The 16665-nt window shown below is 46.8% G+C and overlaps 1 long non-coding RNA gene across 1 annotated transcript; it reads left to right on the forward strand.

Moving 5' to 3' along the window:
- Positions 1–618: 618 nt before the first annotated feature.
- On the forward strand, positions 619–6199 carry LOC108302332. The gene is made up of 2 exons (XR_001824299.2): positions 619–914; positions 5036–6199. It is a non-coding gene; the product is annotated as an uncharacterized LOC108302332 (long non-coding RNA).
- The last annotated feature ends 10466 nt before the right edge of the window (positions 6200–16665 follow it).

The raw sequence follows: 16665 nt of genomic DNA on the forward strand, positions 1-16665 counted from the left end.
TGGCTACAAACCGCCCCTGGGTTCAAGTGCAAACTCCCCCATGCAGGTATTCACATTCCTGAGCCCTCCAACCGCCCTTGATCTTTCCAGACTGGTCTGTCATTGTGCCCCGACCAGAATGATCCAAACAAGCTCTTGGCCATCCTCCCCAACACCAGCCCAAAGACCACCTCCTCCACAAAGCTTCCCTGCCTAAGTCACCCACCTGACAGGGTGAGTTTTGCCTTCTTTTGGAATCCCATTGAAACCCAGGATTTGTGTGTCTGCCTCCCAGACTGGGCTGTGATTCCAGGCGCTCAGGGGCCCAGCCGTTGCCAAGCACAGAACCTGGCACTGATGGGCATCAATGTGTTGTGTTGATGGATAGACAGACAGAGGGGTGGGTAGAGCAAAGTCCAACTGCCTTTTTCATTCATTCGGTCCAGTGCCTATGCCTTTGTCGTTTTCTGCAAGTCCCTCCAGCTGTCTAACCTCCCCTGCTGGCATTACGGAAGCTCATGCCCATTTCTTCTCTCAATCTGTCCCCTTCCCTTCCCCAAAGCCCAGAGTGTCCTGCCTTTCCCTGACTGGGCAGCAAGTCAACAAGAACAAAGGTTTGGGGAGCCGACCAGGGAAAGGCCAGCCCGGGCCTCTCGGGGTCTCAATCCCTTGGCCTGTGTGTGTGCCAGAGCTTCCCACAAATTCGGGAAGAAGGTGCCGGAGGCTGGCCGGGCGGCCTTGCGGTTTGAAGCAGTGAGTCACCTTCTGGCTGCAAGTCAAGGAACTCTCACTGCGCCCTTGTTTGGACAAGACGGGGAGGCGCACTCAGAGTCACAGACTCCGGGAGCAGAGACCGGAGCAGGAAGAAGGGGTCACCGAGACCTCAAGAAAGTCAGGGAGACAGACGCCCAAACGACCGAGACAGCCAGGGACAGGTAAGGCACGCAGAGAGAAGGACAGAGGCAGCCGGCCCAGAACCGAGGGGCAGTGCAGGGAGAGGAATCGCGCCACCGGTGTAGACGGCTCGGCTCCCTGCGCACGCTCCGTCCTCCTCCTCCCGGCTCCCACCTCAGGCCGGGACCCGGACATAGGCAACAGCGGAGCCAATGGGCTTCCAGACCGGGACATTACCTCACCAGAACCGGCTGCCATTGGCCGGCGTCCCCGCCGGGGCGGGCTGTTGCTATGACAGCCCAGGCCGGCCTTGCAGAGGATGCTCGGAAGAAGGTCCGGGAGCCGCGTGCACACCTCTTTCCAGGCTGCGGTGGGGCCCAGGGACCTCTCCCCTTCCACTGAGCCCCAGAGACCCCTTACTCAGGCCGAAAGGGGAAAGCCCCGCTCCTGCTGGCCAAGGCGTCAGAATTCCTGTAAAAACGCCCATTCGGCCCCCTCGCTCAACCTGGCCCACAGTCCCTTGCCAAGACCACCCCTGCCCCCGACACACCCTGGAACCACACACTCATCCATAGATCCTGCAAACAGTAATGAGCACCCTCCAGCATCCAGGTGCAGCGCTGGGCTCTACAGAGGCAAAGATGAGTCCGCCTCCCCCTCTGTCCTCACAGAGCGCTCCCCCCCCCCCAGTCTGATCAAGCAAGCAGTCCAGGAGAAAATGACAAGGCAGTGTGTAAGGACTAAAAGAGAGCGAGCACGGGGGCTGTGGGAACACAGAGGAGGGATCCCTACTCAACCTACCAGATCAGGGGGACTGCTGGGAGAAAGCATGCAGAGCCAGGACCTGAAAGAGCCAGATGAGGAAGGGTGGGGAAGGGATTCGAGGCAGAAGGGACAGCCTGTGCAAGGACTGCAGGCAGTAAAAAGCAAGGAACACTCGAGGTAGGAAATTAGATGGTGGGGTTGGGGGCCTTGGAGAAGAGGAGGAGTTTAAAGCTGAAAGGGGAAGCAGGAATGAGATCCCAAAGGACTAGAATGCCGTGCTAAGGCATCTTGGACCACATTCTCAGGCAGTTCGTTGATGGAAGGGGAGAGGGCTATGATTAGGTTTGCATTTTAGGAAGATCTCCACTCTTGCAGCTGTGTGGAGGATGTGGGGGAGGGGACTAGGAGACCAGTCATTGCAGGGACTGGGGAGAGGCAGTGCAGGGGGGACCGAGGCCCCTAGCTGGAGTGAAGATGGAGAGACCTTAACTCAGGAGGAGGTGTAAAGGACGTGGAGCCACAGTTCAGGTGACTGTGGAGATGGCACCAGCTCACCTGGGAGGCTGGGAGGGCTTTCCTGGCAACCAGATAGGATCATCACTCTCCTTCCATATGATATTGGTGTCAGCTTGTGTATTCAACTTTTGTTTCAAGAGTCATGCTGCATTTGAAAAGATGTCTATCTCTTTTCACAGCTCCCCACCCCCTACACACACACACACACACACACACACACACACACACAGGCTGTGATTCATCTCGGTTCCCAGTACTCAGCACAGAGCTCCATCCCATTCATCCCAAGTACACTTCCATAAATCTGAACCCTCATCACCCCCTCCCCATGACCCTTGCCCCAGCCTCCACCCACCCCTCCCAGCCTCTACCCTTCCTTCCCAACCTCCATGCACCTGATTCCCATCTCTTTAGTCATGTTGTAGCTACAGCCTAGAAACTGGGGCTGCTACCCCCCTCAGGCCTATGTCCGCCCCTCCTATTATCCCTCAGCAGGGAGCAAAAGTTGCCTATCTGTTGGGTCAGATTTCTGAAGACTGATGAGGCCCATTTTCTGGTAAGTGGGGTCATTATAGTGCAATCATTGGGTTGTTATGAGAATTAAATAAGGTTTTGTTGCCTGGCACATGTAACTGTCCAATCAATCAGCTATAGTAATGACATTATCATGAGTGTTAAGGAAGACAGAGAGGGCTGGCTAGGACTCCAGTATGGCACAGCCCTGCTTTGGGTTACCTGGTGTTTGCTTCACTCATCACAGAGTGGTGTCTTGACTTCTCATTTGTCACACATACTTGTTATATACTCTCTCAAGGAAAAACACAAAACAAAGAGAGTAGGACAAGAGTCCTGGATTTCTGTCATGATACCACCTGAATACCATCAAACTCACGGAAATCCTTGATGCAGTGGTTACAGATGTCCTCTCCCAAGGAGCCAAGACAGGACAATTGAGTGGCTTCTTAAATGTCAAAAGACTCCATTCAGATCTTCCAATCAAGGAAACTTCAGCTGTCAGAGCTGGCGATGCCCTTAGGATCCTCTTATTCAACCTTTAGTTTGACATATGAGAAAACTGAGGGCCAGAGAAAGCAAGTGAGTGCCCAGAGTCACACACCTGGGTCAACCAGCAGAACCAGAGTCATTTTAGGCACCCAGTTTCCCCCTCACTGCACTTTTCCAAATCTGGTCTGTCTTGCAGTTGAACAGTGACTAGAATCTTCTCTAGCCAGGGCATACTTAGGGCCTTCACATGCTGGTTTGTTTGTTTGTGTTTTGCCTTGTTTTGTTTTGTTTTTTGAGACAGTCTTGCTCTGTCGCCCAAGCAAGAGTGCGATGGCAGTACTGGCTCACGGCAACCTCTGCCTCCTGGTTCAAGCCATTCTCTTGCTTCAGCCGCCTGAGTAGCTGGGATTAAAGGTGCGCACCACCACGTCCAGCTAATTTTTGTATTTTTAGTAGAGACGGGGTTTCACCATGTTGGCCAGGCTGGTCTCAAACTCCTGACCTCATGATCTGTCTACCTTGGCTTCCCGAAGTGTTGGAATTACAGGCGTGAGCCACCACGCCCAGCCCCACATATTGTTACATTAAACATTCATAACAGCCCTGCAGGGTGGGTATTGTTATTCCTATCTGAAAGGTCCAGAGAGAAAATAGTTCCTCCAAGATCACACCGTGTTACCCAAGCCTGTCAGGTTCCAAGGCCCACGTTCTTGGCATAGCAGTGTGTTGACTCTAAGACTCTCAGTGTGGTGTATTTGGAGCTCGTGAGCATCAGAGTGATTTGCCAATATAATCACTAAAACAAGAAGAGGTGAATCTGCTACTTGCTGAAAATGAAAGAGGACCTGGACTCTTCCGCAGATCAGTGCTTTATGTACCTGCTCTGTTGTGTGGAAGCGCTCCTCTAAAAGCAGTAGGAGTCAAAGGGCTATGTCCCATCTGAGGGTCTAGAAGAGAACCAGCTAGGAGACTGGTTTCCCAGCTACGCTTCGGCACATTTTCTAAGATGCGGCCACCCGTGTTCTCTGAGTAGAGGGTCCTCAGAATGTAACACAGGAAAGTATGTTTTACTTTTATTTTTATTTTGAGATGGATTCTCATTCTGTTGCCCAGGCTAGCATTCAATGGCATGATCTTGGCTCACTGCAACTTCTGCCCCCCAGGTTCAAGTGATTCTCCTGCCTCTGCCTCCTGAGTAGCTGGGATTACAGACACCTGCCACCACGCCTGGCTAATTATTGTATTTTCAGTAGAGACGGGGTTTCGCTATGTTGGCCAGGCTGGTCTTGAACTGCTGACCTCAGGTGACCCACCCACCTCAGCCTCCTAAAGTGCTAGGATTACAGGTGAGAGTATGTTTTAATGAAGTCTCTGCATGAGTTTGTGGATCTTGAAGTGGTCATAGATTCAAGATATCATGTGGAAAGGGCCAAGTAGGTGGCATCTATAAGGACAAATCGACTACATTCACTTCATTGTCACTGGAGACTCCCACAGCACAGTGCTCTGCAGCCTTTTCCAGCCTTTGATGGAGGAAGGGCAGTGTCCCTCAGCACTGGAAGAGATGCCATCCTTTATGGCAAAAAAAAAAAATTATCCTACATCTTCAAGAGGTTCTATTTCTAGCTCTAGAAAACACTACGACTGTTGATCAGCCAAAAAATTGTGCTGTATCTGACTCTGGAATTTTCTCTGTCCTTGGCTCTGGAAAATATTCCGGAGACATTTATAGTCCCACAACATTGTTGACTCTAGGGAAAACTCCATGGCTCCAGAGGACCTTCTGCTCCTCTGCTCTTAGTTTTGAAATTCTGCAGCCTGTTTTCGGAGGACCCTTTCTCACTGATATTGCTCTGTTCTGCCCTCCTGGCTCCAGATTATCCAATCCCATTTCTGGAAGACACTCTGTGAAGCAAAAGAACTCTACACCTGGCTCTGGAGGGCTGATTCTCTGTGAAGGCAGAGGACCACCTGACTGGCCTGGAAGACTGACTGTCCATACTCTTCTTCCAGGATCTGGACTTGACATCCCTGGCTCAAAAAGATTGACTATCTAGGGATCCGAAGGGCCTCTCTAGCTGACCTGCTATAATACCATATTTCACAAGTGCTCTCTTGACCCAGTTTTGAGATCCTGGCTAAAACCTCTCAACTCCTCTTTGTCACTTTGCTGAGAGTATACCTTAACTCCTCCAAACTCTAGGCGTGGAGGTGGCTGTGCCCCTGTATCTAGATGATTCTCTGGAATAATCTTCATTCCTGGCTTCTGGAGTAGGATGGGGAAATGTGGATGGGTTGGAGGCATAGGAAGATAAGAGGAAGCATGGAATGGCTGCCGTGACATCTGTTCTGATCAGCAACCTGAGCTGGATTTGAGTTCCACGGTCACGGGCTGGAGGCCGGAATTGTTCAAATTTCATTTCCATGAGCAGCTTGGTGAGGTTCTGGGTTCAACAGACAGAACTAATTTTGGTTCTTCAGTGCATGAGTCTCAGAGTTGGGGAAATGGAGACTGTTCTCCCCATAGCTGTTGACCCCAGCAAGGTTCATGGAGCCTGAAGGTGAGGCATCCTGGCCAAGATGTGCAGAATGATGGACCCTGGCCAAGCCACTTTATGGACAGAAACGTGGACAAGTGGAGTCAGGGCAGAAAAGAGGGCACATGACAAAATTCCCATGAGGTCTGAAGTCAGAGCTATTCAAAGGCCTTTCTCACTGAACCAAACACCCATACCCCATCCCAGGCCTTCTGCATTCCTCCTGGAATCACCAGCACTGAAGTTTAAAAATTACATTTCCCTGACATCCTTCGAGTTGGATTTCCACTGGGTTCTGCCAATGGAATGTATCCATGCGAGATTCTGGAACTAGTATCAGACAGAGTCCAAGCTGCTAACTTTTATCAATGGCAATGGCAATAGTCGAGCAGCGTTGACGGTGAGTACAGACTTGTGAGCCCAAAATGATACCACGTTCCTTTTTCACTGATACTTCCAACATTTATATGACCAATTCCCTAAATTAAATCACTTTGTCTGAAGTACCTAGAGTGGTTTCTGTTTACCTGACACTTATCAAAGATTTGAGAGTACCTACTACGTGCCAGATGTCCTAAGAACGAGGAGTATGAGTCTGAACAAGAGCGGAATAGTGGTTGGGGTCAGAGAGGTTGGGCAGGAGCAAAGCCATGCAGGGCCTTTTAAGCCAGAGGAAGAAGTTTGAGTTTCAGTCTGATTTCAATGATAAGAGCATCTTATTCAGGGAAGGGAAGGTATGTGATTTATGACTTGAGCTCTATGACAGATGAAGTCTAGCAGGCTGTAATAGAAAGGAGGGATAGAGGCAGCTATTTGAAGACTTCAAGCTGGAGATGACAGACTGAAGCTGGGGGGGAGGAGCTTACCGTTATAACATTAGGGGCTGACGATGGTAGGATGAACTCACTGACCTCTGATGAGGTGACAAGCAGAACTCTATTACTTACAGCATCAAGTGGGAGAAAGTTGCCATGCAGGGCCATGTAGGGTGTTGCACCCAGGGACAGGGGAACAGAAAGCTAGAATGTAGGAGGCAGTTTCTGTCTGGCAAGTGGAGTGGGGTTAGCAGGTCTAGGGGCTTCTTGTGGTTTGGGAATTTTGAGTGATTTCACAGACCCAAGGAAGAAGGGTTCATCCTTTGATGTATAGCAAAGAATTCCTGGGAGTGACCCAGGAGTGTCAGAGCCCAGTAAGGAAAGGGGTTGGGGTGCAGACTCAGCAAAGTACCCACTGAGAGGAATTGAGAGTTTTTAGCCAAGATCTCCAAATTGGGTCAAGAGAGCACTTGTGAAATACAGCATAACAGCATGCCAGCTAGAGAGCAGTGAGCGTGATCAGGATCTGCTTTAGAGGTAGAGCTGATGGGACTTCCGACGGATTGGACGTGAGAGAAAGAGGGACCTTGACCATGGACTTCCAGAATCAGAGGGCTCTGATTTTGAGACCTCTCATCAGATACAAATAAAGATGTTTGATAACATTTTAAAAACATATTCAAATAAACGAAGGGCTAACAAGATAGTGAGAAACAACCAGGGCTAGTTAGAAGGAAATATATAAGAACCCAGAGAGGAAAGCATCACAGAAGCCACTTTTGCCCTGAAAACACTGACCAAGAATAATAAAGAACAGGTGTAAACAAACAATATCAAAAATAAAGGGCAGGTGCATCATCACTGATACTTCAGACATCAAAAAGAAGAGAACGTGATGAAAAACTGCAATGCCAATACATTCAAATTTTTAAATGAAATAGGTAAATCCTGAGAAAAAGATAGGTTACTAATACCGACTCAAGTTAAAAAAAAAAATGCTCCAACCACTTTGGAAAAGAGCTTGGCTATTTCTAGGAAAGCTGAAAACTTTCTCTATGACCAGCCATTATAGTCCTAAGTATATACCTTAAACAAATTCAGGCATATGTGTTGTCATTAAAATGTGTAGGAATATTTTTAGAAGTACGGAAGCACTGTTAATGCTAGCTGGGGCTGGGCGCGGTGGCTCATGCCTGTCCCAGCACTGTGGGAGGCCAAGGCAGGCGGATCATCTGAGGTCAGGAGGTCATGACCAGCCTGGCCAACATGGTGAAACCATCTCTACTAAAAATACAAAATGTAGTCGGGCGTGGTGGAGCCCACCTATAATCCCAGCTACCTGGGAAGCTGAGTCAGGAGAATCACCTGAACCAGGGAGGCGAAGGTTGCAGTGAGCCGAGATCACCGCTGCGCTCCAGCCTGGGCAACAGAGCAAGACTCCATCTCAAAATAGAAATAATAAAAATAGCTGGAAATTGGAACAACATAAATATCCATTAAGAGTAGAATGTGGCATACTATGTAGTATAGTGAAGTAATATGCAACAATGAAAACGTATGAAGTACAGTTACATATAACAGGATGAGAATTACAAGTATAATATTGAAAGATGTAAAAAATAAGTATTCTGTGATTCCATAAATACAAAGTTCAAATATAGGCAAACATATATGTATATATATAGGCAAAACATATATATATATGTATGATTTATGAGAAATTTTTGAGTGCTGGCAATATTATTTCTTGACCTGAATGGTAGTTACATGAGTGTTTATCTTTACTTGTTAAATTATGCATTTATTTTCATAACTTTCGGTATATAATTTCTGTTTTATGATATAAAAAGTGTTCCAAGGAATTATTAAAAGAATGGAGCTAGGCAACTGGATGAATAATGGTGCCAATTTCTGATTTGGAGAGAGTTCCAAAAAAGGAGTGGGAAGTGGAAAGATGGAGAATCCATAAATGAGAGATTCATTCTTGCCATATAAATTCTGGCATGCCTGTTGGACATTCAAGAAAAGATCTCAAGCCTGTAATCGAGGATTGAGTCTCAGAGGAGAGGCCCCAAATCTCCATCTCAACTGAGTGGAAGAAGATATTTACAACAGACATAGCTGGCAAACAGCTTACATCAGAATATATAAAGAACTCCTGCAAATGAGTAAGAAACAGACAGACAACTTTGTGGAAAATTGGGCAAGAGACTTGAGCACACTAGGTTTTAATGTAAGAAATTACACAACTGGGTCATTGTATAGGAATGAAGTGAAACCCAGTAGCTTGGAATCCCCCTCATTGAGTCAAGAGACTGGTCGTTTCAAGTAAAGGATCTAGGATGCAAAAAATCAAAACATGTATTTTTTATTAAATCTCAGGCAAACAGCGAGAGTTTAGAAAGTATCGCCGGGCGCGGTGGCTCACGCCTGTAATCCCAGCACTTTGGGAGGCCGAGGTGGGTGGATCACGAGGTCAAGAGATCGAAACCATCCTGGTCAACATGGTGAAACCCCGTCTCTACTAAAAATACAAAACATTAGCTGGGCATGGCGGCGCGTGCCTGTAATCCCAGCTACTCAGGAGGCTGAGGCAGGAGAATTGCCTGAACCCTGGAGGCAGAGGTTTTGGTGAGCTGAGATCGCACCATTGCACTCCAGCCTGGGTAACAAGAGTGAAACTCCATCTCAAAAAAAAAAAAAAGAAAGTACCTGTGACGTGACTGATAGAATCTCACCACATGATGGAAGCCAGCCTGTCAGAAGCCTGGGAAGCCCCCACAGCCTGGGGCCTCTGTTGGTCCAGGATCTTGGACTGGTGTCCCATGGCTTAATCTTTGGGATTCAACCAAATAAAGTTACCCCACCCATGTTATGGACCCAAGCAACCTACCAAGCATCCTTAGCTTAAATGCAAGATAATACTATTTTGTTCATCTTGACTGGAGTGAGAAATGAATACCTCCGTGCACATATATTTCTTTTACCACAACAAGATGATGAAGAAATAAATTCCTAATATTGATACTTTTGTATGTCGCGTTTACAGTTGCAGTAAGAAACTTTATAATCGTTGATTTGCTTCATATACTTTCTGCTTGCTTTTTATGATATTTAAAACAAAATCTAAGCAACAAATTATATGTGTGATTAGATTTACAGAAGTTGCTTAAGTGCTTAGGAATAATTTGTTCATCATATTTGTAAGTCTCCCTTGTTAGGTGTTTGAAGTGTTTGAATCGGCTAAATTGAATTTGTAATTGTAGTTTGAAATATCTAAAGGAATTTGCTTAATTAAATGTTTAAATGATATTAAAAGTTTATGAGAATTTAATCTATCAAATTTAACAGTTAATTGAATATGAATCAATGAACAAGTAAATGTGATCTTGCTTTTATAAAAAAACTACTAAGTTCATAAATAAAATATAAAGATCCATAAGTCGAGAGGAAAAGGAAAAGCAGGAGCTAGATTCTAAGATCTATAACTTTAAGAAATTAAATATTGATTGAAATGTAAGTCATTGTAATTATCCCCACTAGCTGAATTCTCACATCCGAATGCTTACACACAAAGCAAAATGTTGCCCCACACATACTAAACAAATAAAAAACTGTGTGGTAATTACTATACACATGGTCGCTGCTGGAAGCATTCACATTGCACTCAAATCCAGGTTGGGGGTTGCAGCCTGTGCTACAGGTGAATCCCGGCTGTTCTCCTGTGGGCATCAGGTCTTTTTCTTAATTATTTTCCATACATTTTTCTTGCTTTAGCCAGAGACCTGGAGGCCCTCCCAGCCCAGGCCCAATTCAGATGGATTCATAATGAACGTCATTAACCTATTGATCTACTTGTTTCTTTACACTGCGGCATGTTTTTCACAGTGTTGCAGACAGAAAACCCCTTTGTGTCGTATACTGAATAATATCCAGGCACACAAACCTAGCCACTGATTGTTTAGGGTTAAGTTACTGAGTGATTTTAAAATGATAACAATTTTTTAAATTTACTTCCGTGTAAAATGATTTGTTTTAGGCAGAAATCGTGGAAAGATTGCTAGATCGGTGTTTAACGATGCTTTTGAGATATTTGAGTTCATTGGTTGGGAGTTTGGGTGGGCCCGGAACGCCATAGGCTCAAAACTTTTTCCTTCCAACACATCTTCAGGAACAGATTCAGTTCACGTGGTGGAATGCTTGTACTTCTCTTCTGGGCACAGAGCGCTTCTCAGAGAGAGAAGGAAAGCTTCGTTTCTCTCTTGTCACTGGAACATTTAATTTCCCATTTGTTTTTCATCTCTGTCTGGGAAGTCTCCAGGGAGGATGATTGATTTGCCAAGAGGTGTCTTCGATTCCAGGGCCTTGGGCAAGTCACTATATTTACCCCATTAGAAGCTCACCTACCCCCTTCAACAAAGGATGTCATTGTAGATATTGAGAAATGATTCCACTCTCCCTGCTGAAAGGACTGGCTTTGGGGCAGCTTTCTGAAGGTCAAGGTTCAGTTCATAGACTGTTAATACATGTCTGAACAGATGTGGATATTAGTTGTGTTATCCATCTTTTAACCCTTGATTTTACAGTGTGGAAACTTGATGGTCGGAGGAGGAAGCCAGGCCTTCCCATGGCACCCATTAGGTACTGTCAGTCCCAGTGGGCCAGGCCTTGCTCCTCTTCACTGCCTCTATTGTATCTTACATTTATTATCATTATTATTATTATTATTTTGAGATGGAGTCTCGCTCTGTTGCCCAGGCTGGAGTGCAGTGGCGCAATCTCAGCTCATTGCAACCTCCGCCTGCCAGGTTCAAGCAATTCTCCTGCCTCAGCCTCCTGAGTAGCTGGGACTACAGGCACGCGACACCATGCCCAGCTAATTTTTTGTAGTTTTAGTAGAGACGGGGTTTCACCATGTTGACCAGGATGGTATTGATCTCTTGACCTTGTGATCCACCCACCTCGGCCTCCCAAAGTGCTGGGATTACAGGCTTGAGCCACTGCGCCCGGCCCTATTATCATTATTATTTTGAGATGGAGTCTCGCTCTGTTGCCCAGGCTGGAGTGCAGTGGCGCAATCTCAGCTCATTGCAACCTCCGCCTGCCAGGTTCAAGTGATTCTCTTGCCTCAGCCTCCCAAGCAGCTGGGACTACAGGCATGTGCCACCACACCTGGGTAATTTTTGTATTTTTTTTTCTTTTTTTGAGACAGAGTTTCGCTGTTGTTGCCCAGGCTGGAGTGCAATGGCACAATCTCAGCTCACTGCAACCTTCGCCTCCCAGGTTGAAGGGATTCTCCTATCTTAGCCTCCTGAGTAGTTGGGATTACAGGCACCTGCCACTACGCCCAGCTAATTTTTGGTATTTTTAGTAAAGACGGGGTTTCACCATGTTGGCCAGGCTGGTCACGAACTCCTGACCTTGGAATCCACCCCGCCTCAGCCTCCCAAAGTGCTGGGATTACGGGCGTGAGCCACTGCACCTGGCCTGTATCTTACATTTATTAGAAGGTTTCTGGCCAGGCATGATGGCTCACCTCTGCAATCCCAGCACTTTGGGAGGCTGAGGCGGGCAGATCACTTGAGCTCAGGAGTTCAAGACCAGCCTGGGCAACATGATGAAACCCTGTCTCTACAAAAAATACAAAAATTGGCTAGGTGTGGTGACAGGCACCTGTGGTCCTAGCTACTCAGGAGACTGAGGTAAGAGGATTGTCTGAACCCAGGAGGCAGAGGTTGCAGAAAGCCAAGATCGCGCCATTGTACTTCAGCCCAGGCAACGCAGTGAGACCCTGTCTCACACCAAAAAAAAAAAAAAAAGAAAACTTCTACCTTTTAGTTTCCATGCTGAGGAACTTTGCACATGTGTCAAAAGAGGACACTAAAACCCAGATCAAGTAACTTGTCCAAGGATCCCAACATAATTCTGATGATGCCAAAGTCCTTATTTGTGATGCAGGTATATTGATTCCTACTTATTTAGAGCACGTAACAAGTTATCAAGAAATTACCAACATAAAAATGAAAAGAGAAGAGGTTAACACTGGTTCACCACAGAGGCGCCAAAGTCCTTTACATGCAGAGGATTCATGCAGATAACTTGATTGCAGACTTTTTTTTTTTGTCTACAGTGGTAAAATCACTCAGTGAGTTTTCACTCTGACCTTGGGGGCCTAGAACTTGATCATCTTTGGGGGTTGATTTATCGGCTGAGACCCTGTAAGATTTCTCACACACTGTCTGGAAGGAGAGAGAGGTCTCATGGGGTCTCAGTGTGAATGGAAGTCCTGAAGTGTGACACAGCCCAACACCAGCATCCTTTGCCTCTGAAGGAGATGCCATTCTTGACTCTGGAAACAGAGATGATTCCTCATCTTGAAATTTTTCTTTGCCTACCTCTGGAAAAGTCTATGACTATGAATTGGGGTTGTGAACCCCGAAAATCTGAGACACGTCTCAGTTAATTTAGAAAGTTCGTTTTGCCAAGGTTGAGGACACACGCCTGTGACACAGCCTCAGGAGGTCCTGGTGACATGTGCCCAAGGTGGTCAGAGCACAGTTTGCTTTTATACATTCTAGGGAGACATGAGACATCAATCAATATATGCAAGATGAACATGGGTTTGGTCTGGAAAGGCAGGACAACTCGAAGCAAAGGCGAGAAGTGGGGAGGGGGCGTCCACGTCATGGAGACATCAGAGACAAATGGTTGGATTCTTTTTCATTTCTGATTAGCCTGTCCAAAGGAGGCAATCAGATATGCATTTATCTCAGTGAGCAGAGGGGCGACTTTGAATAGAATAGGGGGCAGGTTGGCCCTGAGCAGTTCCCAGCTTGACTCTTCTCTTTAGCTTAGTGATTTGTGGGCCCCAGGATTTATTTTCTGTTTCTGGTTTCAGAAAACTCTCAATCCCAGCTCTGGAAAATTTTATTCTTAGATCTGGGGAAAATTCTATTTAGGGCTCTGGAAAACCCTCCATTCCAAGGTGTAGGAAACATTCTCTTGTGATTATAAAAAATACTCTGCCCAGGGTTCTAGAAAATACAATGCCCCAAAATCTAGAAAATATTTCATCATGAAATCAGAAAAACCCATTGCGCTCTGGCTGTAGCAAATTATCTACCCCTAAATCTGTGGATGCCTGAGCCCAGTGGTGTGCTGGCAAATGTGTAACAGCAAGCCCTTGGCAGGGGTAGAGGAGCCGCTTATTGGTGATGTTTGCTGATTTCCACTCCCACCATGGCTGACTTCAGGTTACCAAAGTGACATCACGGAGCAGATATGGAAGAGGATGCCTGCAATTAACTCCTACAATTGCCAGAATGAGCCAGCTCCATCGTGCTACTGTTTTAGCCCCTTGAGAATGGAGGTCTCTGATCCATGACTGTGGCAGATTCTGAAACCCTGGGTATGAAAGACTCTGAGGTCCTGAGTCTCGAGAAATCACAGCTCAGGGGTCTGAAGGACTCTCAAAGCCCTGGGCATGGAGGACTTCAAGCCATGCACATGGCTAACTGCTTGTCACTTGATTTATGGCACTCCTCTCTAAACCAACAAGGTCAACTCAAAGACTTAAGAGGACATGAAAGGCAAGAATGTTCTGAAAGACTGACACTCCAAATGGCCTAATAGGTCCAGACAATATCTCGATAGCTCTAATAACATGTATATATTTAAAGCATTTCCTCCCATCTGGGAGGCCTAGAATTTGATCACCTAGGAGGTAAGGCCCATTTTCTAGCTGACACATGAATGGAAATGGTGTTTACAAGCATTACACAAGATGGAACATGGGCTGATGAGTAGTTTTGTTGGGATATCATGGTGACTTTGGAGGTCCTAAGATGTTGCACAGACTAGTAACAGGCTAGGGGTCTAACTCAGATGGAGGCATCTGTATCAAGGACAAGTTTACATTTATAACTTCATAGTCCCTGGAGGGCTGGCCACAACACTTCCTGGTTTGGCACAGAATAAAACCTGCACCCTTAGAACTATTGGAGTTGCCCCCCATGTGCTGAGCAAAGCGGCAATTCCATCATGCCTAGTTTAGAAGACGCCCTGTGGGGGACTGTGAAACGCCCACCCCAGCTCTGAACCGTGCCCAGTCACAAGCTCTGGAAAACACACAGTCTACTGTTTTAGAAAGTCTAGAGTTCTAACCCTGTCTCTGGAAAACACTTCTGCCTCCTCCAGGGAATAGCCTCTCACGAATCCTGGTCCCAGAGGATTCTTGGTTTTGAGGAAGACCCAAGCAATGCTTCATTCCTGCCTCTGGAAAACATTTGATCTCTGACTTTGGAGGGATCCTTCTGACAAATGTAGGAAAAAGCACTTTGTAAAACTAAAAAGCTCTGCCTGGAATGCTGCAGATGCTCAATAAACGTGTGTGGAATGAAGGAGTGGTCCTGGGAGATCTTTGCAAACTGCAAGGCACAGCACGATCCTCAGATATTATTCTTACTGTGACTAAATAAAGCAGTTATCAGGGTATTATGGGAAACTCCATATTTCTCCCTAACGAGATCTTTTTCTTGTGAGCTCTCACCAGCCCGAGAGCATAGGGCCTGGCTCACAGTGGGCATCAATAAACGTTTGATAGATGAATGGATGCATGGATGGATAAATGAGGGCTGCATGGATGGATGAGTGGCTGTGTGGATGATGAGTGAATGGAAGGTGGAAGGAGTGGCTGCTACATTTGCCTACTCAACAGCCACCCTCCGCTTCTCCTGCCTTCTTCCTTGCTAAATGAATCCCAAGTCTCTGGCAGCTTAGAAGAAGCCTGTGCCCCCTCCACAGGCAATACATCTTGTTTAGTTTAAGACCATCTCTTTTTCCTTGCTAGAGAGTTGTTTAGGAATAGCCATGGGATGCAATTCTGGCCCAGGAGACATGAGGGAAAGTCCACTGGGGACCCTCCAGGAAGATTTTCCTCATTAAAGGAACACAAACAGGAGACATTCCCTCTTCTGTCTTTGAACACTAATGTGTGAGGATAACATGCATAGAGACGGTGCAGCCATCTTGCAACCATGAGGAGATGAGAGAGAGGACAAAAGCCTGACAATCTCAGGACCACACAGCAAACATGTAGAAAGAGCCTGGGTCCTTGAAGCTTGTCACTGAACCACTGAATTAACCAATGTGTGTGGGTGGGCATCTGGATGAACGAATGGATGGATGGGCAGATGGTTGGGTGGATGGATGAATGGATGGGTAGGTGGGTAGATGGGTGGATGGATAGATGAATGGGTGGGTGGATGGATGGTGGGTGGATAGGTGGATGGGTGAGTGGATGGATGAATGGATGGGTAGGTGGGTAGATGAGTGGATGGATAGATGAATGGGTGGGTGGGTGGATGGGTGGATGGATGGGTGGATGGATGGATGGATAGATGGATGGATGGATGGATGGATGGGTGGATGGATGAGTGGATGGATGACTGGATGGATGAGTGGGTGGATGGGTGGATTCTTGAGTAGATTAGATGGGTGGGTGGATGGATGGATGGATGGATGGATGGATGGATGGATGGATGGATGGATAGATGGATGGGTGGATGGATGACTGGATGGATGAGTGGGTGGATGGGTGGATTCTTGAGTAGATTAGATGGGTGGGTGGATGGATGGATGGATGGATGGATATCTGTGAGACATGTGAGGGTAGATGGTTAGGAGTGAATGCATGGAGATACACATATCCACATATATGAAATATAAAGGACTAACAGGAGTATTTTTGTTTTCCTCTGAAGAGCACTCACTCCAAGGCATTCAAGGTGAGAACTGGCTGAGGACAACTGATCTTTTCCAGTACTTTCCTCCAAGTTTCATGCTCCCTCCCTACTTCATGCCCTGGGCCCACCTGTGAAGGCTGATACCTGCCTTCAGTGTCTGTCACCTGTAAAGTCTTGTGCCCCCCTGACTCTTGTGCAGGGCCTTGCCCTGCCAGAGAAATGTTTGGTCTGCAAAGACGCTCAGGTAAGACAGCCTGGCACAGTGGACTCAGCGGGTCTTGAGTCCAAATCCTGGCTCTGCCTCTCATGAGCTCCCTGTCCATGGGCAGCCCCCTAACCCACCTGAGCAGGCTTCTCATCTACAAAAGGAGAACAGAGTGCCATTAGTGGGTCTGCTATGAAGATCCAAGG

This window comes from Cebus imitator, unplaced genomic scaffold, assembly GCF_001604975.1.
Source record: "Cebus imitator isolate Cc_AM_T3 unplaced genomic scaffold, Cebus_imitator-1.0 Scaffold39, whole genome shotgun sequence".
NCBI classification, from domain to species: Eukaryota; Metazoa; Chordata; class Mammalia; order Primates; family Cebidae; genus Cebus; species Cebus imitator.